The sequence below is a fragment of the Globicephala melas genome, chromosome 10 (assembly GCF_963455315.2).
Source record: "Globicephala melas chromosome 10, mGloMel1.2, whole genome shotgun sequence".
In the NCBI taxonomy this organism is placed as follows: Eukaryota; Metazoa; Chordata; class Mammalia; order Artiodactyla; family Delphinidae; genus Globicephala; species Globicephala melas.
In genome coordinates this window covers 22,157,480-22,183,792 of record NC_083323.1, presented here as the reverse complement: position 1 = coordinate 22,183,792, position 26,313 = coordinate 22,157,480, and the positions used below count along the sequence as shown (strand labels likewise).

General features: G+C 39.0%; 1 protein-coding gene and 1 pseudogene across 22 annotated transcripts in view; both read right to left on the bottom strand.

Annotated features, from left to right (window-relative positions):
* Nucleotides 1-26,313, bottom strand: part of ANKS1B (ankyrin repeat and sterile alpha motif domain containing 1B) — a 1,162,364-nt gene that overhangs the window by 259,171 nt on the left and 876,880 nt on the right. The window lies entirely within an intron of this gene.
* LOC115852974 (AP-3 complex subunit sigma-2 pseudogene) lies at nucleotides 17,773-18,367 on the bottom strand (annotated as a pseudogene).

Genomic DNA, 26,313 nt, shown 5'->3' with positions numbered 1-26,313 from the left:
GACTGAGGAAATATTTGAAGAGATTATAGTTGAAAACTTCCCTAATATGGGAAAGGAAATAGTTAATCAAGTCCAGGAAGCACAGAGAGTCCCATACAGGATAAATCCAAGGAGAAACACGCCAAGACACATATTAATCAAACTATCAAAAATTAAATATAAAGAAAGCATATTAAAAGCAGCAAGGGAAAAACAACAAATAACACACAAGGAAATCCCCATAAGGTTAACAGCTGATCTTTCAGCAGAAACTCTGCAAGCCAGAAGGAAGTGGCAGGACATATTTAAAGTGATGAAGGAGAAAAACCTGCAACGAAGATTACTCTACCCAGCAAGGATCTCATTCAAATTTGATGGAGAAATTAAAACCTTTACAGAGAAGCAAAAACTGAGAGAGTTCAGCACCACCAAACCAGCTTTACAACAAATGCTAAAGGAATTTATCTAGGCAAGAAACACAAGAGAAGGAAAAGACGTACAATAACGAACCCAAAACAATTTACAAAATGGGAATAGGAACATACATATCGATAATTACCTTACATGTAAATGGACTAAATGCTCCCACCAAAAGACACAGATTGGCTGAATGGATACAAAAACAAGACTCATATATATGCTGTCTACAAGAGACCCACTTTAGACCTAGAGACACATACAGACTGAAAGTAAGGGGATGGAAAAAGATATTCTATGCAAATGGAAACCAAAAGAAAGCTGGAGTAGCAATTCCCATATCAGACAAAATAGATTTTAAAATAAAGACTATTAGAAGAGACAAAGAAGGACACTACATAATGATCAAGGGATCGATCCAAGAAGAAGATATAACAATTGTAAATCTTTATGCACCCAACATAGGAGCACCTCACTACATAAGGCAAATACTAACAGCCATAAAAGGGGAAATTGACAGTAACACATTCATAGTAGCGTACTTTAACACCCCACTTTCACCAATGGACAGATCATCCAAAATGAAAATAAATAAGGAAACAGAAGCTTAAAATGATACAATAAACAAGATGGACTTGACTGATATTTATAGGACACTCCATCCAAAAACAACAGAATACACATTTTTCTCAAGTGCTCATGGAACATCTCCAGGATAGATCATATCTTGAGTCACAAATCAAGCCTTGTTATATTTAAGAAAATTGAAATTGTATCAAGCATCTTCTCCGACCATAACACTATGAGACTAGATATCAATTACAGGAAAAGATCTCTAAAAAATACAAACACATGGAGGCTAACCAATACACTACTTAATAACGAAGTGATCACTGAAGAAATCAAAGAGGGAATCAAAAAATACCTCGAACCAAATGACAATGGAGACACGACGACCCAAAACCTATGGGATGCAGAAAAAGCAGTTCTAACAGGGAAGTTTATAGCAATACAAGCCCACCTTAAGAAACAGGAAACATCTCGAATAAACAACCTAACCTTGCACCTACAGCAATTAGGGAAAGAACAAAAAACCCCCAAAGTTAGCAGAAGGAAATAAATCATAAAAATCAGACCAGAAATAAATGAAAAAGAAATGAAGGAAACCATAGCAAAGATCAATAAAACTAAAACCTGGTTCTTTGAGAAGATAAAGAAAATTGATAAACCATTAGCCAGACTCATCAAGAAAAAAACGGAGAAGACTCAAATCAATAGAATTAGAAACGAAAAAGGAGAAGTAACAACTGACACTGCAGAAATACAAAAGATCATAAGAGATTACTACAAGCAACTCTATGCCAATAAAATGGACAACCTGGAAGAAATGGACAAATTCTTAGAAATGCACAACCTGCCAAGACTGAATCAGGAAGAAATAGAAAATATGAACAGACCAATCACAAGCACTGAAATTGAAACTGTGTTTAAAAATCTTCCAACAAACAAAAGCCCAGGACCAGATGGCTTCACAGGCGAATTCCATCAAACATTTAGTGAAGACCTAAAACCTATCCTTCTCAAACTCTTCCAAAATATAGCAGAGGGAGGGAACACTCCCAAACTCATTCTACAAGGCCACCATCATCCTGATACCAAAAGCAGACAAAGATGTCACAAAGAAAGAAAACTACAGGCGAATATCACTGATGAACACAGATGCAAAAATCCTCAACAAAATACTAGCAAACAGAATCCAACAGCACATTAAGAGGATTATACACCATGATCAAGTGGGGTTTATTCCAGGAATGCAAGGATTCTTCAAAATACGCAAATCAATCAATGTGATAAACCATATTAACAAATTATAGGAAAAAAACCATATGATCATCTCAATAGATGCAGAGAAAGCTTTTGACAAAATTCAACACCCATTTATGATAAAAACCCTGCAGAAAGTAGGCATAGAGGGAACTTTCCTCAACATAATAAAGGCCATATATGACAAACCCACAGTCAACATCATCCTCAGTGGTGAAAAACTGAAACCATTTCCAATAAGATCAGGAACAAGACAAGGGTGCCCACTCTCACCACTCTTATTCAACATAGTTTTGGAAGTTTTAGCCACAGCAATCAGAGAAGAAAAGGAAATAAAAGGAATCCAAATCGGCCAAGAAGAAGTAAAGCTGTCACTGTTTGCAGATGACATGATACTATACATAGAGAATCCTAAAGATGCTACTAGAAAACTACTAGAGTTAATCAGTGAATTTGGTAAAGTAGCAGGATACAAAATTAATGCACAGAAATCTCTGGCATTCCTATACACTAATGATGAAAAATCTGAAAGAGAAATCAAGAAAACACTCCCATTTACCATTGCAACCAAAAGAATGAAATATCTAGGAATAAACCTACCTAAGGAGACAAAAGACCTGTATGCAGAAAATTATAAGACACTGATGAAAGAAATTAAAGATGATACAAATAGATGGAGAGATATACCAAGTTCTTGGATTGGAAGAATCAACATTGTGGAAATGACTCTACTACCCAAAGCACTCTACAGATTCAATGCAATCCCTATCAAAATACCACTGGCATTTTTCACAGAACTAGAACAAAAAAATTCACAATTTGTATGGAAACACAAAAGACCCCGAATAGCCAAAGCAATCTTCAGAACGAAAAACGGAGCTGGAGGAATCAGGCTCCCTGACTTCAGACTATACTACAAAGCTACAGTAATCAAGACAGCATGGTACCTGCACAAAAACAGAAAGATAGATCAATGGCACAGGATAGAAAGCCCAGAGATAAACCCACGCACATATGGTCACCTTATCTTTGATAAAGGAGGCAGGAATGTACAGTGGAGAAAGGACAGCCTCTTTAGTAAGTGGTGCTGGGAAAACTGGAGAGGTACATGTAAAAGTATGAGATTAGATCACTCCCTAACACCATACACAAAAATAAGCTCAGTATGAATTAAAGACCTAAATGTAAGGCCAGATACTATAAAACTCTTAGAGGAAAACATAGGCAGAACATTCTATGACATAAATCACAGCAAGATCCTTTTTGACCCACCTCCTAGAGAAACGGAAATAAAAACAAAAATAAACAAATGGGACCTGATGAAACTTCAAAGCTTTTGCACAGCAAAGGAAACCATAAACAAGACCAAAAGACAACCCTCAGAATGGGAGAAAATATTTGCAAATGAAGCAACTGACAAAGGATTAATTTCCAAAATTTACAAGCAGCTCATGCAGCTCAATAACAAAAAAACAAACAACCCAATACAAAAATAGGCAAAAGACCTAAGTAGACATTTCTCCAAAGAAGATATACAGACTGCCAACAAACACATGAAAGAATGCTCAACATCATTAATCATTAGAGAAATGCAAATCGAAACTACAATGAGATATCATCTCACACCAATCAGAATGGCCATCATCAAAAAATCTAGAAACAATAAATGTTGGAGAGGGTGTGGGGAAAAGGGAACACTCTTGCACTGCTGGTGGGAATGTGAATTGGTACAGCCACTATGGAGAACAGTATGGAGGTTCCTTAAAAAACTACAAATAGAACTACCATATGACCCAGCAATCCCACTACTGGGCATATACCCTGAGAAAACCATAATTCAAAAAGAGTCATGTACGAAAATGTTCATTGCAGCTCTATTTACAATAGCCTGGAGAAGGAAACAACCTAAGGTCCATCATCGGATGAATGGATAAAGAAGATGTGGCACATCCATACAATGGAATATTACTCAGCCATAAAAAGAAATGAAATTGAGCTATTTGTAATGAGGTGGATAGACCTAGAGTCTGTCATACAGAGTGAAGTAAGTCAGAAAGAGAAAGACAAATACCGTATGCTAACACATATATATGGAATTTAAGAAAAGAAAATGTCATGAAGAACCTAGGGGTAAGACAGGAATAAAGACACAGACCTACTAGAGAACGGACTTGAGGATATGGGGAGGGGGAAGGGCAAGCTGTGACAAAGCGAGAGAGGCATGGACATATATACACTACCAAACGTAAGGTAGATAGCTAGTGGGAAGCAGCCGCATAGCACAGGGAGATCAGCTCGGTGCTTTGTGACCGCCTGGAGGGGTGGGATAGCGAGGGTGGGAGGGAGGGAGACGCAAGAGGGAAGAGATATGGGAACATATGTATATGTATAACTGATTCACTTGGTTATAAAGCAGAAACTAACACACCATTGTAAAGCAATTATACCGCAATAAAGATGTTAAAAAAAAACAACAACTGATGAACTGTAAAAGAAAACATGGTATATGCATACAATAGCATATTATATAACTAAAAAAGAAGGAAATCCCACCGTTTACAACAACATGAGTGAATTTGGAGAACATTATGCTAAGTGAAAAAAGCCAGACACAGAAGAAAAAATACTACATGATATCACTTATGTGATGAATCTAAAATAGTTAAACTCATAGAAGCAGAGTGGTTGCCAAGGGCTTGGGGGAGGGGGAAACAGCTAGGTATTTATAAAACGGTACAACGTTTCAGTTTTACAAGATTAATAGATCCTAAAGAGGTACTGTACAGCATAGTGCCTATAGTTACTACTGTATTGTGTACTCAAAAATTTGCTAAGAAGGTAGATCTCATACAACATGTTCTTATCACAAAATAACAAATAATAATATAATATATAATAAATAATAACATATAATTAATAATATAACAAATGTAATATCACATGTAATAACATGTAATAATAAATACATCACTTTTGGAAGTCATTAATAGCTTCATGGCACAGATTGTGGTTATGGGTTCACGGGAGTAGACTTATCTCCAAACTCATCAAGTTGTACATATTAATTATGTGCAGCTTTTTTAAGTTAGAGAACTTTTTTTAAAAAAAGGAATGTAGGGACTTCCCTGGTGGTGCAGTGGTTAAGAATCAGCCTGCCAGTGCAGGGGACATGGGTTCGAGCCCTGGGCTGGGAGGATCCCACGTGCCGCGGGGAGGCTGAGCTCGTGTGCCACAACTACTGAAGCCCACGTGCCTGAAGCCCATGCTCTGCAACAAGGAGGGGCCACTGCAATGAGGCCCGTGCACTGCAATGAAGAGTGGCCCCCGCTCTCCACAACTGAAGAAAGCCCACATGCAGCAATGAAGACCCAACGCAGCCAAAAATAAAAATAAATTAAAAAAAAAAAAAGGAATGTATACTGGAGAAAACGAATATAATAATAGCATATTCCTTGGTAAAAAAAATTAAGTGTGTAAATATAAGGACTAGAACAATATATACAATATATTTACATTATTTTTAAGAAGAATCATAACAAAAACATGCTAAAATTTCACCCCAAAATATAACCATCAATATACCAAAAACGTACCACATATCATTATATGCTAATAGCCATTTAAAATTACTGGAAGGATAGGTACTAAACTATTTTTAACAGAAGTTACCTCTTTCTCTGGGGACTGGTATTGGGTAGGTAGAAAGGAGTAGGAAAATGGCAAGGAGACCCTTTCACCTTGTATTCTATATATTTCTGCATTGTTTGAATTAACTGAAACAATAATTAATTATAACTTATTGAAAATAAAACCAAATATTAAAAATTACAACCTTCTTATAGGTGACAATTTTCACACATTGAAATGGCATAGTTAGCAACCAACAAACACTTAGAAAATGTTTGGTGTGTATTATTCTTACCATCTCAGAAAACTATATTCTTCGGAATTCCCTGGCGGTCCGGTGGTTAGGACTCCGTGCTCTCACTGCTGAGGCCCAGGTTCAATCTTGTTTGGGGAACTAATACCCCACAAGCCATGCAGCCAAAAAAAAAGACCCAGCCTTATCAATCTGACCTGGGACACTGATGGGCAATACGCACTTCTGGGCTCCTGAGGTTGAAGGCTTTGTGGTGCTACATCACAGCTGAACTCCTTCTGCCCAGGCCTGCTCCCCCGCTTATGTTAAAAAACAACAACAACTATATTCTTGTTCAATCTTTTGATATTTGATTGCTTTTCAGTGTATTCATATAATTATTATTGAAATTTCCCAAATTTCTTTTGTTGAAAAGGTTCATTTCAAAGTTCTTTGGAAGCAACTATACTCCAGGAAAAATTAAAAACAAACAAACAAAAAACCCCAAAGTTCTTTGGAGTTTGTATTCATTTTAGATTGGGCCATGTTTCTTTTCTCTTAAAATGAAAAATAGCGATGTTTTCTAACTACCTCTGATAATGTTCATACACACTGCCTTTTGTTTTGGAACCTTCTCAAGGGCAAATGGATATTTGTCTGGTGTTCTATGTGCGACCTGTCCTTGTGCCACTTTTCCAGTGTGATGTGGAAAGAACAGCTGTCATCTGTCCTGGGAATTCTGCCTAGAGTCTGGCACCATGGGAATTTACCCAGGCTGCTTTGGGGGAAGACGTCTGAGATTTCATGATAATAGTAATTGTGAACTAGAAAGACACTAGAACTGGAGGAGTTAAAGGGAGATCTCACAGAGGATTAAGAATTTGATGTAAGTCAACTATACTTCAATTAAAAAAAAAGAATTTGAGATGATTCTTGGAACCAGGCAGACTTAAGTGTATTTTTGAAGTTAGCTTTATTTTATTATTATATTCTAAAACATAAGGGATGATTTTCTAACAAGAATTCTATGGGGAACTTGTGAACCTGGATCATATTTAAATAAGGTTACTGAAAATAAAAGTGAAAACAATCACTGAGAATTGTATCGCTTTGAGTTTGAAGGAAAGCTGCACATAAGACAATACATTCCGTCCTTTGGAAGCTTGTGTCCTTATATGAGAGAGATTGCTAGAGGAGTGGTGAGAAAACGGTAGTATGTATGTCATGAAAGCATAGCTAATAAGCTAACAAGTTCTAGTAAACATAAAAATGTTAAAAGATGGAAATATATTAAAAGAGGTATTATATGTAAAATCTATTAAATGTAAAATGTATAAAAGATTAAAATCCATGTATCTATGTAAAAAAGAGAAAAAATCCTCAACACTCTAGAGGAGCTTTGATCAACCACTACAAATAATAACCTATTTACATATAATCTAGAATGAATACTAAGTAACAACGACAAAATATTTTCACTATCGTATTTTGCTTTGCCTTTGGAATACAAAGTGATGGAGTAAAGTACTTGGTGCTGCCTGCTTTGGCTGGAAGAACACCAGGACCACCTAGTGGATTTTCCATTTACTGCACTACCCTTATGCTTTAGTTATTACTAAATTGTAACTGCTGAGATAAGCCTTAAAGTGAAATCAGTAGTCATGATCTCTTTGTGGCTTATAACTGAAACAGTAACTGTTAATCATCAGACAAACCTGTCCCTGAATACTCGAAGAGAAGTCCCTGCCCACCAAACACTCACCAACTAGCACGGTGCTGCACTTAGAAGCACAGCCAGAGTTAAACATTTGGCTGCTGAGATATACACCTGGAACTTTAAATTTTCCGTGAAAGTCGGCAAACAAGGTAAACTGCAGAACCTCATCTGCATTCATGGAAGAGGCATCTTTTCAATGAACAAGAGTAGAGAACTCTGCAGAGCACAAGCCAAGGGGTTACACTAGCAGCTTGACCTTTATATAAATCTGCGGGTACACAAACTCGGGTTTATAATCAATTTCGTTTTTGGAGCAAAGTAGCTCATATGGTTACAGTGTGTCCTGGCCATTCTGTATCCCATGGCTGAGCCAGCTGGGTCTCTGCCTCTCTGTGGTGGTGACAGATGTTTCATATTTTTATTTGGGGTGATGGTTCAGAGAAATAACAAACATTCTGGGAAAAGATACTTTGGTGAGATGCAGAAGGTTATACAGCATCCAATTTTAGTAAATTCTGATGTTGAGTCAAACATTAATTGAATATCATGATTTTTTATGTATCAAAAGAAAAAGAACACCAGGATCTAAGGAGAATGAGAAAGTTGATGCGATTTGAACCTGTGGGTGGGCTGTTTAACTGTGAAGCAGATGGTAGGCTTTAGGCTATGAGGTTGGTGATTTTCAGCCAGGCACCATGTGTGAAAGGCACGTGCATGGGCTGGCCTCTCCCAAGGCTGCATGGCTGGGGCTGCATGGGTGCCATCAGAGGAAATCTGTGGTGCTGAGACTGCAGCTCTACTAGTCTGCTAACAATTCCCATCTGAGTTTCTTCTCCCTACAGTGTGAAGGAGGTCAGGTGGACACTCTCTGAGGTCTGAAATTTCGAACTGTGATTTTTACAAGAGTGATGATCTCTTCTGAACTCCTTGGGAGCTAAGATAGGAACGATTCAGTTCACAAGAATAAAGCCCAATTCCTCTTCTTGTCGGAGTATCCAGTAAAATGCTAAGAAATGTGTGTGTAGAAGAGAAAAGGAAGAAGAGGAACAGAAGGGAGAATCAAAGATGGAGCAAAAACTTAGAAATGCAGAAAAAGATGAGGCACATGAATAATAACAACAGAACAACAACCGATAGGATGGAGTGTAGAGAGAGGGAAGGACAGGACCTCAGAGAAGTCCAGGGGAAGGGCTTCCACATGAAGGCCTTCTGCATAAAGAGCTTCATTTCCCAAGCTAGGCTGCCAGACTTCTGAGGGTCCATGAAGATAATAACGAGAGAGTGTTTAGCTGTTTCTAATATTTTGAAAAGCCCATTATTCTAACTCTAAGCACACACAGGAATTTGCAATTTTAAATTTACTGGTGTGCTTCTTTGTTTCCTGGGTCCATGGAGGCAGGACCATGTCTCTTTTACTGACCATGGAATAATCAGCACCACTGTTGTGCAACAGAGCCCGATGGTTAGAGCTGCATGCTCTGGAGCACAGACTTCCTGCTTCCCACATTGCTTCAACCACTTACTACCCATTGCATATATGCTGCCAATTGGCTGTCCTAACAAACATGTCAAGATCCCTTTTGCCCTGCGGCCTTCCATTATAGAGGCTTGAAAATGAAAAGAAAAAGACCTTGCATTTTACTTTCCTAGTCTCTCTTGCTGCTAGGGGTGGCCACATGACATAGACTTGGCCAATGAGAGGTGAGTAGAAAAGCAGCGAGGGATTCTTGGAAGGCTCTGACTCCCTGCTGAAGGGGGCAGAAGCAGATAACACTACCATTTCTCGCATCTTCTTAACATAAATGTGGACATGATGCTTGGATACAGGGCAGCCATTGTGCGCTCATGAGGGAAAAGGTCAGGCAGTTCTCAGAGATGCTAGCCCTGACATTGCTGAGCCACGGAACCAACACTCGGAACAAATGACTTCCCAGTTATTGTTATATGAGAGAAATAAATGTTTATTTGTTTCAGTGACTGTAAGTTGGGCTTTCTGTTACTTTTAGACAAAAGCATGCTGTTATAACAGTTGTGTGACTGAGCAAGTTACTTTATCCTGCTTCAATATACTCATTTGAAAATGGGGATTATAGCAGTATCTTCTTTATAGGGTTATTACAAAGATTAAAGGAGATAATATATATAAAGAGCACAAAGTAAGCGCTACATAAGGGTAAACTGTTACTTTTATTACTATTTTGATCATGGGCTCTCAATAAATCTTGGCTGAATGAGTGGAGGAGAAGATCAGACCCAAAGGGTATGGCTTGAACCCAAGTAGCAGTAAGATGACTCAATTTTTCTGCTTGAGAAAAATGAGAAAATGGGGAGAGATGAGAAGGAGGGGGTGAATGAGGGAGGGCTAAAGAGCAGCCAGGTGGGTGCTATGTTGGGGTGAGATGGCCCATGAAAAATCTCCCATGGAGGATGGTTGACGTGCTGGTGCCAAGTATCAGAAGTATGGCCCACGCATACCAGCATCAAGTAGACACTGAATAAACATTGGTTGGCTCACTGAATAAATGAATGAACTGTTAGGGTGCTTACTGAAAAAGAACTTGCCATCTCTTCCTTTAAACTAAAGAGATAGAAGTGACAGAAGGTTTTTCTCCAGTGCCATCTGCACATCTTTTACAATATTTGCCTGAAATTATGTGGGTGAAGATGTATTGCTCTATAATTGCCTGTGCCCTTGCAAGGAGCAGATAAGAACATCCGGTGAGGGCAGAAGCAGAAGCAGAAGGAACAGATTTCCCACAGAGTAAAATAGTCTGTTGTCATAAAAAGCCCCTTGCCGTAACATGAGAGAAAATGAAAAAGAGAACCTACAGAAGAGAAGCAGATACCTCCTAATAGGTGCATATCTCCAAGGCTTCCCACCAGGAGCCAGCTGCTCATCAAACAAGGAACAAATGAGTGATCATGACTGGCTCCCACCATGCCCCAGCACCGGGGCTGGAGAGCATTGTAAGAACATCACTTTCACCGCCCTGGCCCAGTGTGACAGTCAGGATGTCATGTCAGAATTACCCAGCACAAACTGCTCCTTTGCATCTGCATTCACCCAAGCCTTCTCTGAGGAGGCTCAGTGCATTTCTAATCCATCCTAAAAACATGTGCAGAAAGCAAGGAAAATTTGAAACATATAAAAGGCTTAGTTACGGGATTATAAAGTGGATGCCTCCACACGAAGGATTAACTTTGATGCACATCTTTCTGAACATTATTTGCATCACAACTTGACATGAATGCCTCAAGTCTGGCCCTTTTACTCCCCTGTCCTCTTTCTGCATCTCTCCTTCTCCCTCTGGATTACTTTGGCTTGAATTTTGTGTGCATCTTTAAATGTGGTAAGCAAACGGAAAGCAAAATCCCCTTTGAATAGTGAATGGACTTGCATTTCTGTTTAGGGATGTGTATTTGCCCTTGGGCTCTATAAGGATGAGACATAAAATAAAACCTTGATACAGATGGGACACACACACACACACACACACACACACACACACACACACAAACACATGCGCCACACTACTCAAAGCAGATGTGAGTCAAAAACATATGCTGATAAACTTGATTTGCCGATGGCATTTTGAGCTGTGAGCCCGCTCAGTACATTTGAAGGGTTTGGCATACTATCTCTTCATGGGAATAAATAGATAGCGGGGATAAACAATAATGCTGAAAGTCTTTTTCCAACGACTGAAGAAATGGAGAGAAATCAGCATCTTGTCCACCCCCTCCAAACAAAGCCCCATGGTTGAGGCTTAGGTCAAATCCTATAACTTTGGTCATATTACAATGTAGAAACACTTTAAGACAGACTACACGGGGATGCAGGAAAAGAGAGAGCACAAACCTTCAGAATCATGGAGCTTTGACCAAAGCTCTCTCTCCTTAACTTGCCTTAAGATTTTGCCAGCTGAAGCTTTGTTTCTTCTAGCTGTAACTTACTCCATCCTATAGCACCAGTACTTTGAGAAATTAACTGATTCATTTATTTCACAAATATTTATTGAGTGCCAGACACTAGCAAAGGAGATACAGTATCTGCTTGTGAAGGAGTCATGGCTAACAACACTGCCCTGCGTGAATGAATTTGAACTTGATTTCATATTAGGATAAGAGTAGAGCCTCACAGGTGGGCATGTTCATGAGGTTTATGCCCTCTTCCTCCTCATTCCTGTAAGCATTTATCTGGGGCCCATCTGTACGTGGGCTGTGCTGGGTGCAATGCCAAAGGGCAAAGCAAGTTAAGGGGCAACAGTCCTGTTCAACAGACCATGGACTTGCGATCAGAAGCAGGTCTACTTCACTTCGCTGTACAGTAGAAACTAACGCAACATTGCAAAACAACTATACCCCAATAAAAAAAAAAAGGAAAGAAACAAGTCTCCTTCCTTTTGTTGTAACTCCTGCCATGTGTGGGCTCAGTCTGAAATTGCTTCTGGAATCTCAGAAATAAGGGAAGGCAAAAAATCTCAAATATGCTTTGAGATCTGCTTGTAGATTTTGATAACCATGATGATACTAATAAAACAATATTAATATTGTGTTTTTATTATGTGCCAGGCAATGTTCTAAACACTTTAAATGTCTTAATTCACTTATTCCTCTGTCATTTAGTATAAATACCACTATTAGCCTTATTATTCATATGAAGAAACTGAGGCACTGAGTTAAAACTACTCACTTTTTTATATGAAGTTAATTTCAATATTTTATGTGATCCAATATATCCAAAATATTATGATTTCAACATGTAATCAATGTAAATACTATTAATGAGCATTTTACATTCTTTTTATTTTGTAGTAAGTCTTAGAAAGCCAGTGTATATTTTAATTAATTAATTAATTAATATATATTTAAAACCCACTCACTTTTAACTGTTAGTCTATCAGGCAAGCTAACCCCAAGGACCACACAAATTCCTAACTATTAAGTTGTGTCGCTTCTCAGTCACTCTGCCAAAAAATACATAAACGGACAGCTTCTACAATTAAATCCAGAATATCAAGTTGCTCTAATAAAGCATAAAAATAGGTTATTCTCTTGCTTTTGTTCCACTGTTTTTGTTTTTCTCCAAATAAGACCAAGTCTTTAATCCATAGTTACCTTAAGAATGTGACGTAAGAGTTGGAGCTGTCTACCTACTCACCAGCTGTTTTTATAGGAAGATGATCAGGAACTAGTTATGAAAGAATCATATTGTTTAATCTGGCATCAGAGCACTTGAGAAACCACAGACCTGGTGAGTTAGAAAATATGTAGGCAGAAATGATGTCTCCATGGAAACAGATGTGAAGATTCAAGTGAATACTAGGTCCATTAGACTTTTCATGAACGCAGCGGCAGATTTTGTTGTTTTTTTTTTGACACTTCTATAACCTGTTTATTGAGGAGACTGACCATGGTGAGGAGGAAGCCAGAAACACATTTTCCTCTCTAGTCACTGCTTCTAACTCTTCTATGTCCAATCTCCTACCTCTTCTACATGATATCTCTCAATGACATGTTGGGAAGGCACATACAGTCACTGAAAGTTCTGTCTGGTCGTTTAATATTACAACCTCACATCCAGTTCAAGACTTTCCACTGCTCCATTTATGGCTAGACCTGTAACTCAAGGGCCTGATGTGGGGCTGCTCTAGTTCTAGGATACCTCCCTTCCGCTTCCTGCAAGACCCAATGCTTCTTGTTTTGGAGGCTGGGAGAGAGGATGGGATGGGGTAACGCGTTTTGCTTCCTCCATTGGTTTTGCTGCTTCTCTGGCTCACACCAAAGGCATACCTCCCGGCGTTAGCTGTCTCAGGGACATGTGTGGGTTCTCTAGGGTCCCTTACATGAGAGGGTTCAATCGTGTTCAGCCCCCCTCAGCAACCTCAGCCACCCATAACCTGTAACTGCACTGCCTGCATTTTCCTGCCCAGTGGGCACCTTACTAACCTGTGGGTTGGGTTGTGGGAGAAGGAGTGTTGATATAGTAGGAAGAGTTTTGCTACTTAGTGAGCCCTAAAGAAAATATTTGGTAGATGTTCTGTTTGTAATGTGAGACACTTAACAACTCTTTTGCCCAGCTTTGGGCCCCAGGCACCAGTTCTTAGACCAAAAGAAAATTCTCTTTTGTATCCTGATCATAATAATAAACTTTGAGCTGAGGACACGAGGAGGGGGAAGGGTAAGCTGGGACGAAGTGAGAGAGTGGCATGGACTTATATACACTACCAAATGTAAAATAGATAGCTAGTGGAAAGCAGCCGCATAGCACAGGGAGATCAGCTCGGTGCTTTGTGACCACCTAGAGGGGTGGGACAGGGAGGGTGGGAGGGAGACGCAAGAGGGAGGGGATATGGGGATATATGTATATGTACAGCTGATTCACTTTGTTATACAGCAGAAACTAACACACCATTGTAAAGCAATTATATTCCAATAAAGATGTTAAAAAATAATAAACTTTGATCAAAGCCTTAGGATAAGAAAGCATCAGGAGTTCTTTCTTCTCTCTTCCTTCCTTCCTCCCTCCCTTCCTTCTTTCCTTCCTTCCCTTCTTCCAAACAAAAACCATATAAATTGAAATAAGAGGGATAAAAAAAGCCTAGAAAATCAGTATTTCTTAGTGTCACTGACAGAACTTTAACAGAGCAGAGGAGTTTGGAATATTAGAAGATAAACAGTTTTAGTTTTCTGAGGATTTTGGTGGTATTTCTACCTGCTTAAATCTTGGACTGTACTTTTCCATGCCCAGGAAGCCACCTACAGCCCAGCTGATACTGCAATCAGCCACTGGGACTTTCTCACACTCTGAGCTCAACCTGCTTTTTTTAAAAAAATTTATGCCTTTGATTTTATTTTATCATATTAAAATTGCTATCCTTTCTTTCTTTTTAATTTAATTTTTTTTAAACAGCAGGTTCTTATTAGTTATCTATTATATACATATTCATCTATATATGTCAATTCCAATCTCCCAATTCATCCCACCACCACCAGCACCCACCCCCTGCCCTACTTTCCTGCCTTGGTGTCCATACATTTGTTCTCTACATCTGTGCCTCTATTTCTGCCTTGCAAACGGGTTCATCTGTACTATTTTTCTAGGTTCCACATATATGCGTTAAAATACGATATTTGTTTTTCTCTTTCTGACTTACTTCACTCTGTATGACAGTCTCTAGGTCCATCCACGTCTCTACAAATGACCCAATTTCGTTCCTTTTTATGGCTGAGTAATATTCCATCGTATATATGTGCCACGTCTTCTTTATCCATTCATCTGTCGATGGGCATTTAGGCTGCTTCTGTGACCTGGTTATTGTAAATAGTGCTGCAATGAACACTGGGGTGCATGTGTCTTTTTGAATTATGGTTTTCTCTGGCCATATGCCCAGTAGTGGGATTGCTGCGTCGTACTGTAGTTCTATTTTTAGTTTTTTAAGGAACCTCCATACCGTTCTCCATAGTGGCTGTATCAATTTACATTCCCATCAACAGTGCAAGAGTGTTCCCTTTTCTCCACACCTCTTCAGCATTTGTTGTTTGTAGATTTTCTGATGATGTCCATTCTAACCAGTGTGAGGTGATACCTCATTGTAGTTTTGATTTGCATTTCCCTAATAATTAGTGATGTTGAACAGCTTTTCATGTGGCTCTTGTCCATCTGTATGTCTTCTTTGGAGAAATGTCTATTTAGGTCTTCTGCCAATTTTTGATTGGGTTGATTGTTTTTTTGATAGTGAGCTGCATGAGCTGTTTATATATTTTGGAGATTAATCCTTTGTCCATTGATCTATTTGCAAATATTTTCTCCTATTCTGAGGGTTGTCTTTCCATCTTGTTTATAGTTTCCTTTGCTGTGCAAAAGCTTTTAAGTTTCATTAGGTACCATTTGTTTGGTTTTATTTTTATCTCCATTACTCTAAGAGGTGGGTCAAAAAAGAGCTTGCTGTGAAATATGTCAAAGAGTGTTCTTCCTATGTTTCCCTCTAACAGTTTTACAGTATCTGGTCTTACCTTTAGGTCTTTAATCCATTTTGAGTTTATTTTTGTGTACGGTGTTAGGGAGTGTTCTAATTTTATTCTTTTACATGTAGCTATCCAGTTTTCCCAGCACCACTTATTGAAGAGGCTGTCTTTTCTCCATTGTATATCCTTGCCTCCTTTGTCACAGATTCGTTGATCATAGGTGCATGGGTTTATCTCTGGGCTTTCTATCCTGTTCCATTGATCTATATTTCTGTTTTTGTGCCAGTACCATATTGTCTTGATTACTGTAGCTTTGTAGTATAGTCTGATGTCTGGGAGTTTGATTCCTCCTGCTCCATTTTTTCCCCTCAAGATTGCTTTGGCCATTCAGGGTCTTTTGTGTCTCCATACAAATTTTAAGATTTTTTTGTTCTATTTCTGTAAAAAATGCCATTAGCAATTTGATAGGGATTGCATTGAATCTGTAGATTGCTTTGGGTAGTACAGTCATTTTCACAATATTGAGTCTTCCAATCCAAGAACATGGTATATATTTCCAACTGTTTGTGTCATCTTTGTTTTCTTTCATCAGTGTCTTATAGTTTTCTGAGTACAGGTCTTTTACCTCCTTAGGTAGGTTTATTCCTAGGTATTTTATTCTTTTTGTTGCAATGGTGAATGGAATTGTTTCCTTAATTTCTCTTTCTGATCTTTCATTGTTAGTGTATAGGAATGCAAGAGATTTCTATGCATCAATTTTGTATCCTGAAAGTTTACCACATTCATTGATTAGCTCTAGTAGTTTTCTGGTGGCATCTTTAGGATTTTCTATGTATAGTATCATGTCATCTGCAAACAGTGACAGTTTTACTTCTTCTTTTCCAATTTGTATTCCTTTTCTTTTTCTTCTATGAATGCTGTGGCTAGGACTTCCAGAACTATGTTGAGTAATAGTGGTGAGAGGGGACATCCTTGTCTTGTTCCTGATCTTAGAGAAAATGCTTTCAGTTTTTCACCATTGAGAATGTTTGCTGTGGGTTTGTCGTATATGGCCTGTATTATGTCGAGGTAGGTTCCCTCTATGCCCACTTCCTGGAAAGTTTTTATCATAAATGGGTGTTGAATTTTGTCAAAAGCTTTTTCTGCATCTATCGAGATGATCCTATGGCTTTTACTCTTCAATTTGTTAATATGGTGTATCACACTGATTGATTTGCGTATATTCAAAATCCTTGCATCCCTGGGATAAATCCCACTTGATCAAAGATTTTCTTTGAGGGGGACCCCTCTGGCTGTGGGGTGTGCCCTCCCTATTGGCAGAAATGTGGGGGGCAGGCAAACAACAGGCTTATGATCTGGATTGTGTCCTGCACATAAACACCTGGGAGAGCAGAGCCAGGGCTGTGGCAGTGGGGAGTATATGCCACAGGAGGTGGTGATGAGACAGCGTGGCTATACAAAAGGATTCTGGCTGTGCCAACTCTAGTAGAGCCAGTAGGCAACTCTGGATCTCATAAAATCCTGCCCTTATTTGCCACTCACGACATCCCCAAATCTAGAGGGTCAGCCCTTTTCTAGCTACGGCACCTCACCAGGAAAGTCAATGCTACAGGACCTCAGGGAGCCTCGTGGTGCTAAGGTTGAAGACTCAAGTCAGAGAACATCCTTGTGGTGGAGTTCTGGGAGCAGGGGGGCCTCTCACTACACTCTGAAGTCCCTGGGAGTGGCTGCATGTGGCAGGTAAAGGGGGCGAGTGGCTTGGGCACCTGACCCCCACTGAGGAAGCCAGGGCCCCTCACATCTGCAGTGGTCACATGTACGAGAGACAGGCAAGGTCGCACATGTGAGAAGCAAGCACAGGCTGGCAGTGGACACAGGACTCCTTCCCGCTCCAGGACAGCAGGGGCCAGGGCCCAAGGCTGGACTTCTCAGGGCGCCGAGCAGGTTTTGCTGCAGGACTGGCTTGGCTTTGCTGGTTCCAAGGACTCAGTTCAGCCGTCTTCTACCCTCAGACAAACTGGGATAGGTTGGGAACCTTGATGTTGAGATCACCAATGTTGATATTCCGAGGCATCTCCGGCAGGTTGATGTTTTTCACGGCAGACATGGCCCAGGCGGGCACTGCTGAAAGGCCACCCTCAGATTTCTCCAGCCTGTTCTGAGCTTCAATCTGAGCCACGATTTCATTCATGTTTGTTTCCAACGCCATCCCACCCATCACCACCTCCTGAAGAACGTAGTGCACCTCATCCATGTGGAAGATCAAATCCAATTCACAAACATTTTCGAAACACTTATCCAGTGTCTCCACAAAAACCTGCTACACATACCTGGATGAGGTCCAAGATCCTAAGTTCACTCTCTGATGAATCCATACCAAATGCAAAGTAGAGGGTAGCATAATGCTGATAAATCAGTTTGTAGTCAGAGCCACCAATCAAACTTCCACCCTCCAAGAAGTTACAGATGTTCTCATCCCGCTTGAGAACTAGATGGAAGGTCTCTCGAATAATCTGCTGCTGAATTTCTTCTGGGAAATGCTGGTAGAAGCGGACCAGCCGTGGCTTCACATGGTTATTGAAAACCAGAATCACCTGAATCATCTTTGCCCGCCAGGCTCCTTTCACCACTGGCTGTTTCCAGAGAGCATCTCCTTCCCTTGTGTATGTATTTTAACTTATATAACTGTTATTATACTGTAGTTTATTCTATTTTTCACTTTTTATATTAAGCATTCTATTTTTAAGATCTATATATTTTGCTGTGTGTTCATCTGGTTTACTGCATCAAATTGATGCATCTTAATTTAACATATGCACCAGAATATTTCACTTAGCCATTCTTCAGTGTTGGAAGCTCCAACTTCCCACTTTACAAACAATGCTCAAATAAGCATTCTTTAACATGGTTTTTATACACCCATTTGAGAATTTCTCTGGGATATATACCTAGGAATGAGACTGACTAGTCATTGAGTATACATATACTTGAGCCTCTTATATTTTACCCCTTTTGCTGCATTTGGGGTAATTTCATTAAATCTATTTTCCATTTCATATATTTTCTCTTTATCTGTGTCTAATATAGTATTTTAAAAACTTAAATGATTAGAAATCCTATTTGATTAAGGAAAATAGATCCAGAGAATGACTGAAGGAAAAAAGAAAATCAAATGACAATACAAAGACCCTTTCAAAAAAGATAAGACAGAACTTCTTTCTTGTGTGCTTTGTAATCTTAGGTTCTGTGTTCATAATTAGTTTTGAGCTCATATGAAGGAAACCTATGTGTATCAGTTAGCAGTTGATCAGGGAAACAGATCATTATGAGTGAAATAGAGTAATGGATTCATTAGAGAAATTATATGTCGTGCAGGTTAAGAAGTCTTTGTAAGACTGTTGACTTTGCATGTGGTGTTTGACCTGAGGTCATCATAGGTTAGCTTGGCAGGGAATCAGGAATGAGAAGTGAATTTGAAGTGGGAGAGAACAAGGAGAAACTGGAACCCGTAAGGTCATATTAGAACCCCAAAGGACAAAAAATTGAACCCATGAGAATAAAGTGGAATGTGACTTTATCTCCCATCATCTCCAACTTAAATGATGCTGGTGACCTACAGCAGCCTGCACCCTTCACTATGGGGTTGTAACCACACTTGGCCCAGGACTCAGGGAAGCCAAAGGAAAAAATCCAGTGGGAACTGGAGAATTGCAGACCCAGGTTGTCCTCAACACCAATAAGGTAACTTAAAGATTAGCAATAACATGTGCAAATTGCCAATGCCTGCTGTCCTATACTGACTTTCAGAGTGCTAAAATGGCTGCTTCTTCATTTGTGCCTTTCAATTCTCAAGAAAATTTCCTTTGTGATTTGACTCACAAGGAAAGGAATTCTGAGAAACACAGTTTCAACTTAGCTAGGTTGATGTAGTATAAAGCCATCATACTATACTACTTTAGTTGAAGGTATGTCCCTTCAGAGATGTTTTGTTTATTTCTCTTAGTACCTTGAGGCATCTCTGGCCTGGTACCAATTTTTATGTAAATGTTTTCAGCTTAGCGTTTCCAGACTAATAACTCAAAGTTAAAGTGAGGAGCTTGCCCATAGTTCTGGGTTCTCAAGGAAGAGTCTCCATTCCCTTACCCTGAACCCAAGCTGAGAAGACAAGCTACCTTCTTATCTCCCTATGCCAATGGGCAGATTATTTTTAAGTCCTTATTTACATTTATATTAAGAATGGAGCTCTTCTCGGGTTCAGACTGTGTGGATGGTCTCAATTCTGACTCCATACCTCAAAGGGACAGAAGGCCTTGTCTCCTGACCTCCAGTGGTTGTTAAAACACAAGTCTCTAGACTTACCTTGAGGGACCTGTCCCCCCCTGCAGAGTAGACAGATCTCAGCTCTACTACTCTGAGTTTCAGTTCTGTCTTAGTTTCTATTCTCTGCAGAATCTATTTATTTTCTGTCTTTCTCAGCAGTTCATTAAAAAAATACATATATATTTGTTTTATTTTATCTAGATTTTCATATGGTTTTAGTGCACGCTTTCAGGTTAACTCTTCTGCCATGTTGCTTGAACAGGAAGCCCATTGTTTTTACAACCAAAAACTTAAATGCAGAAGACCTTTTCTACAAGTCAAGGGCGCTTTAAGCAAATTCAGATTTACAGGAAAAAAATTACAGATCTACAAAACAGATCAATTAGAAGGGAAATTGGCATAACAAAAGGATTCACCAGAAGACTACTTAAAATAACTAGGATCTCACAGTGTATTTAGAGCATCTAGGAGAATGTGTATTGTAAAAAGCTATCTGGCCTATAGTTAAAGAAATGTTGGGATGAATCCTTTTGTAAAGCAGAAAGTCCTTTTTGTAATGTGAATTATCACTCTAATTTATAAGTTTGTAAGATTGGGCTTTTGTGTATTTGGGTTGTTTTTCACCTGGCTTTAATAATAGCGATCTAGAAAAAGTCATTTATATAAAGAGTTCAGGTTTAACTCTCCTGAGCATGTTTTTCCTATATTAACATCAAATAATCAAAACAATCAGCATATTTAAAAGACAGAATGATAAGTTCCTTCAAATGTTTAATACATGCATTTCTAAGTTCCCATGGGTCTTGTTATTAGAAATAAGTTGAAGACATATTTCCCACATAATGACTGACTTCTTTTGATACTGTTACTAAGACACAGTATAAAACATTTTTACCAGAACACAATTGCTAATTCACTAGATTCAACATTATTTACTGAATTAATGATCATAAGTACTTAACTGCTAATACATTGCAGGTACATGGACTTCCTTCACTAATTATTGGAAGACCAGGACTATAAACACTGAATAGAATGGACCTATTTTTCATTTTCATCTAAATTGAGTATGATGACTGCAAAGCTCATCTCATTGTCTTCATGATCCTTTTCTAGAGTTTTATTTTGATACATAATTAAATATTTTAATAGGGTAACATGTAATATACAAATTCTAAGGAAAACAGGCAGCCAGTTTTATACTAATGCTTGTCTGGTTTTTAAAAAATTAGCTCTGGTTCTCAAGCTTGGCTGTACTTTGTAATCACCAGGGAGCTTTAAAAAATATTGATGCCTGGCTCCTACTACGGAGGTTTTGATTTAATTGTTCTGGGATGCAGCCAGACATTGGGATTCTAGTATGTAGCCAGTATTAAGAACCACCAATGTGGTCAAACCACAGTTACTCAAACCCACTTAATCAGAGCACTCAATTAACTGGCAATGGGGAAGGGGAATGATGGACTGGGTAGCAGGACTGGGAAAAAAATCATTTAAAAAGTTTATATCAGGCATTTATTCTAAAATTTGTTTTTGAGCATGATCTGAAATGAGGTTCCATATATCCTAAACTCATGCACTTACAAAACTAGACAAAGATAATGACACAGAACAGTGACCTTGAGGTACTACTATTCCATTGATTATAAATTTAAAAATTTTTAATAAACTGTCTTACCCTACTTATTATTAGGTGGTTGACTCATATCTATGGATATAACACTAATACATTGAACAGGTGTGATTTGTGGTTGTAATCACAAGGCAACTTTTCTCCCCAACTACTTACATTTTTTTAGGGGGGTTGGTTTCTTCCTGCTGCTGGATAAAAATGTGAGCAGTCTTATCACTTTAGATAGGAAAACGCAATCTCTGTTTAGTAGTTAAAAATGTTCATCCCATGTAATAGTGAAAAACTCCAATCTTGATTTGAAGTTGAAGCTTCTCCCCTTTCTATCTAGGACCCTATTGAGGGAGAGCTTCTAGTCAGGGGAGGTCTGTGTGGTTGGGATCTTCTCTCTTTCCATCACCCTCAGCACTTAGCAAAAGCTTCCTTGCACTTTACATTTTAGCAATATTGAAAGCATAGTGTTCCCTCAGTGGCCCACACTGTTTCACACATCTGTACAGCTAGCTATTCACTCCATCTGGACTGCTCTTCCTTCCCTCAGTCACCTTGGAGACACCTTTTTGACCTTTAAAACCAGATGGACATTTCTCTAGCTTTAATTCCCTCTTAATTCAGCTTTATTATTTGTACCCAAATTGGTAGTAAGGAAGAAGTCAGAAATAATACAATGGATTTTATTAAAGAATTATTTGAGCTGATCAGTTGGAGGTCCTTAGAGATCATGTATCCAAACGCTTCCATCTCCAGATGGGCAAACTAGTGAGGTCAAAGGACTTGCTGAACAGTTCTAGGCTGCTTAGGGCACTGACAGTACAGGGCTCTTTCTAGCATGTTGTTTTCTTTAACAAAGTGAAATATTCCACTAAATTAAAGAGGCTGTCAATTCCATGGATGAAAAATTCATGCCAAAGAACCATGTTGCACCCCTGCAGGAGGCCAGGTTAATTGTGGCCTGGTGCAAAGAGCACAGACTTGGAGTCATACAGGCCTGTGTCTGCAGTTTTTGCAGTGGCCTTGGGCAATTTATTTAACTTCTCTGAGCCACAGTTTCCTCAGAGGCAAAGCAGAAAATTAATACTCATCTTGCCTTCCTGAAAGTGTATTTGTTAGAAATAAATAGGATTATATAGAAGATATATTTTACTGTATAATCTCTAAGGTACTTTAAAAATGTCAATTGTTATTGCTATAGCTACTCTAGAATAGGCATACATTAAAAGATATACGGACTTCACAGATATTTTGCTGAATAATCAAGGAATAAGATGTTAATCTTCTTTTCAGAAGCAATGAAGAAAAATCTAGACTCCACATTTATTAACTTTTTTGTTTTATGATTCGGAACTGTATCCAATGTCATTTCCTATACTTTTCTTTAAGTGGATTACTTAAATAATCAAAAATGATTAATATATGTAAAACAATTAGAAGAGTGATTTGCACAAAAAGAAGTTTGATAAACATTTGTTATTTTTGTAATTTATATCCTCCTACTTGTCTATTCCTAGCTCAATTGTGAAAGCTGAACATAACTCTCTGGACTCTGAATTTCACTCTCTATTGTTTGAAATGACAAAGATCATGGTGACAAACAATTCAAGCATTGTTTTTCCTCACTGGAAGAACAAGGTGTTGTTTTAGGGAGTAAAAGTATTTGGGAAGCATTGTTTATGACAACTGCTACAGCCTCAAAGGACAGTGTATTTTAAAAATGTATTTATGAGGACCTACAAGATGGTGGAGGAGTAAGACGTGGAGATCACCTTCCTCCCCACAAATACATCAAAAATACATCTACATGTGGAACAACTCCTACAGAACACCTACTGAACGCTGGCAGAAGACCTCAGACTTCCCCAAAGGCAAGAAACTCCTCACGTACCTGGTCGTGTGGCTGACAGGGTCTTGGTGCTCTGGCCAGGTGTCAGGCCTGAGCCTCTGAGGTGGGAGAGCTGAGTTCAGCACACTGGACCACCAGAGACCTCCCAGCCCCACGTAATATCAATCATCAAGAGCTCTCCCAGAGATCTCCGTCTCAATGCTGAGACCCAGCTCCACTCAATGACCAGCAAGCTCCAGTGCTGGACACCCCATGCCAAACAACCAGCAAGACAGGAACACAACTCCACACATTAGCAGAGAGGCTGCCTAAAATCATATTAAGTACACAGACACCCCAAAACACACCACCAGATGCAGTCCTGCCCACAAGAAAGACAAGATCTAGCCCCATCCACCAGAACACAGGCACTAGTCCCCTCCACCAGGAAGCCTACACCACCAGGTTGGCCCACTGAACCAACCTTACCCACTGGAGACTGACACCAAAAACAATGGGAACTATGAACCTGCAGCCTACGAAAAGGAGACTCCAAACGCAGTAAGTTAAGCAAAATGAGAAGACAGAGAAATACGCAGCGGATGAAGGAGCAAGGTAAAAACCCACCAGACCAAACAAATGAAGAGGAAATAGGCAGTCTACCTGAAAAATAATTCAGAGTAATGATAAATAAAGATGATCCAAAATCTTGGAAATCGAATGGAGAAAATACAAGAAACATTTAAAAAGGACCTAGAAGAACTAAAGAGCAAACAAACAATGATGAACAACAAATTAATGAAATTAAAAATTCTCTAGAAGGAATCAATAGCAGAATAACTGAGGCAGAACAGATAAGTGACCTGGAAGATAAAATAGTGGAAATAACTACTGCAGAGCAGAATAAAGAAAAAAGAATGAAATGAATTGAGGACAGTCTCAGAAACCTCTGGGACAACATTAAACGCACCAACATTCGAAGTATAGGGGTCCCAGAAGAAGAAGAGAAAAAGAAAGGGACTGAGAAAATATTTGAAGAGATTATAGTTGAAAACTTCCCTAATATGGGAAAGGAAATAGTCAAAGTCCAGGAAGCACAGAGTGTACTGCCCATACAGGATAAATCCAAGGAGAAACACGCCAAGACACATATATATATATATTTTTTTCCGGTACACAGGCCTCTCACTGTTGTGGCCTCTCCCGTTGTGGAGCACAGGCTCCGGACACGCAGGCTCAGCGGCCGTGGCTCACGGGCCCAGCCGCTCCGCGGCATGTGGGATCTTCCCGGACCGGGGCACGAACCCGCATCCCCTGTATTGGCAGGCGGACTCTCAACCACTGCGCCACCAGGGAAGCCCCGAGACACATATTAATCAAACTAACAAAAATTACCTACAAAGAAAAAATATTAAAAGCAGCAAGGGAAAAGCAACAAATAACATACAAGGGAATCCCCATAAGGTTAACAGCTGATCTTTCAGCAGAAACTCTGCAAGCCAGAAGGGAGTGGCAGGACATATTCAAAGTGATGAAAGGGAAGAACCTACAACCAAGATTACTCTGCCCAGCAAGCATCTCATTCAGATTCGATGAAGATATTAAAACCTTTACAGACAAGCAAAAGCTAAGAGAATTCAGCACCACCAAACCAGCTTTACAACAAATGCTAAAGGAACTTCTGTAGGCAAGAAACACAAGAGAAGGAAAAGACCTACAATAACAAACCCAAGACAATTAAGAAAATGGTAAGAGGAACATACATATCGATAATTACCTTAAATGTAAATGGATTATATGCTCCCACCAAAAGACACAGATTGGCTGAATGGATACAAAACCAAGACCCATATATATGCTGTCTACAAGAGACCCACTTCAGACCCACGGACACATACAGACTGAAAGTGAGGGGATGGAAAAAGATATTCTATGCAAATGGAAATCAAAAGAAAGCTGGAGTAGCAGTCCTCATATCAGACAAAATAGACTTTAAAATAAAGACTATTACAAGAGAAAAAGAAGGACACTATATAATGATCAAGGGATCTATCCAAGAAGAAGATGTAACAATTGTAAATATTTATGCACCCAACATAGGAGCACCTCAATATATAAGGCAAATGCTAACATCCATAAAAGGAGAAATCAACAGTAACACAATGTAGGCCAGTATCATTGATGAACACAGATGCAAAAATCCTCAGCAAAATACTAGTAAACAGAATCCAGCAGCACATTAAAAGGATCATACACCATGATCAAGTGGGGTTTCCCAGGAATGCAAGGATTCTTCAATATATGCAAATCAATCAATATGATACACCATATTAACAAATTGAAAGAGAAAAACCATATGATAATCTCAATAGATGCAGAAAAAGTTTTCAACAAAATTCAACACCAACGTACAATAAAAAACCTCCAGAAAGTAGGCATAGAGGGAACTTACATCAACATAATAAAGGCCATATATGACAAACCCACAGCCAACATCGTTCTCAATGGTGCAAAACTGAAACCATTTCCAATAAGATCAGGAACAAGACAAGGTTGCCCACTCTCACCACTATTATTCAACAGAGTTTTGGAAGTTTTAGCCACAGCAATCAGAGAAGAAAAAGAAATAAAAGAAATCCAAATCAGAAAAGAAGAAGTAAAGCTGTCACTGTTTGAAGATGACATGATACTATACATAGAGAATCCTAAAGATGCTACCAGAAAACTACTAGAGCTAATCAATGAATGTGGTAAAGTAGCAGGATACAACATTAATGCAC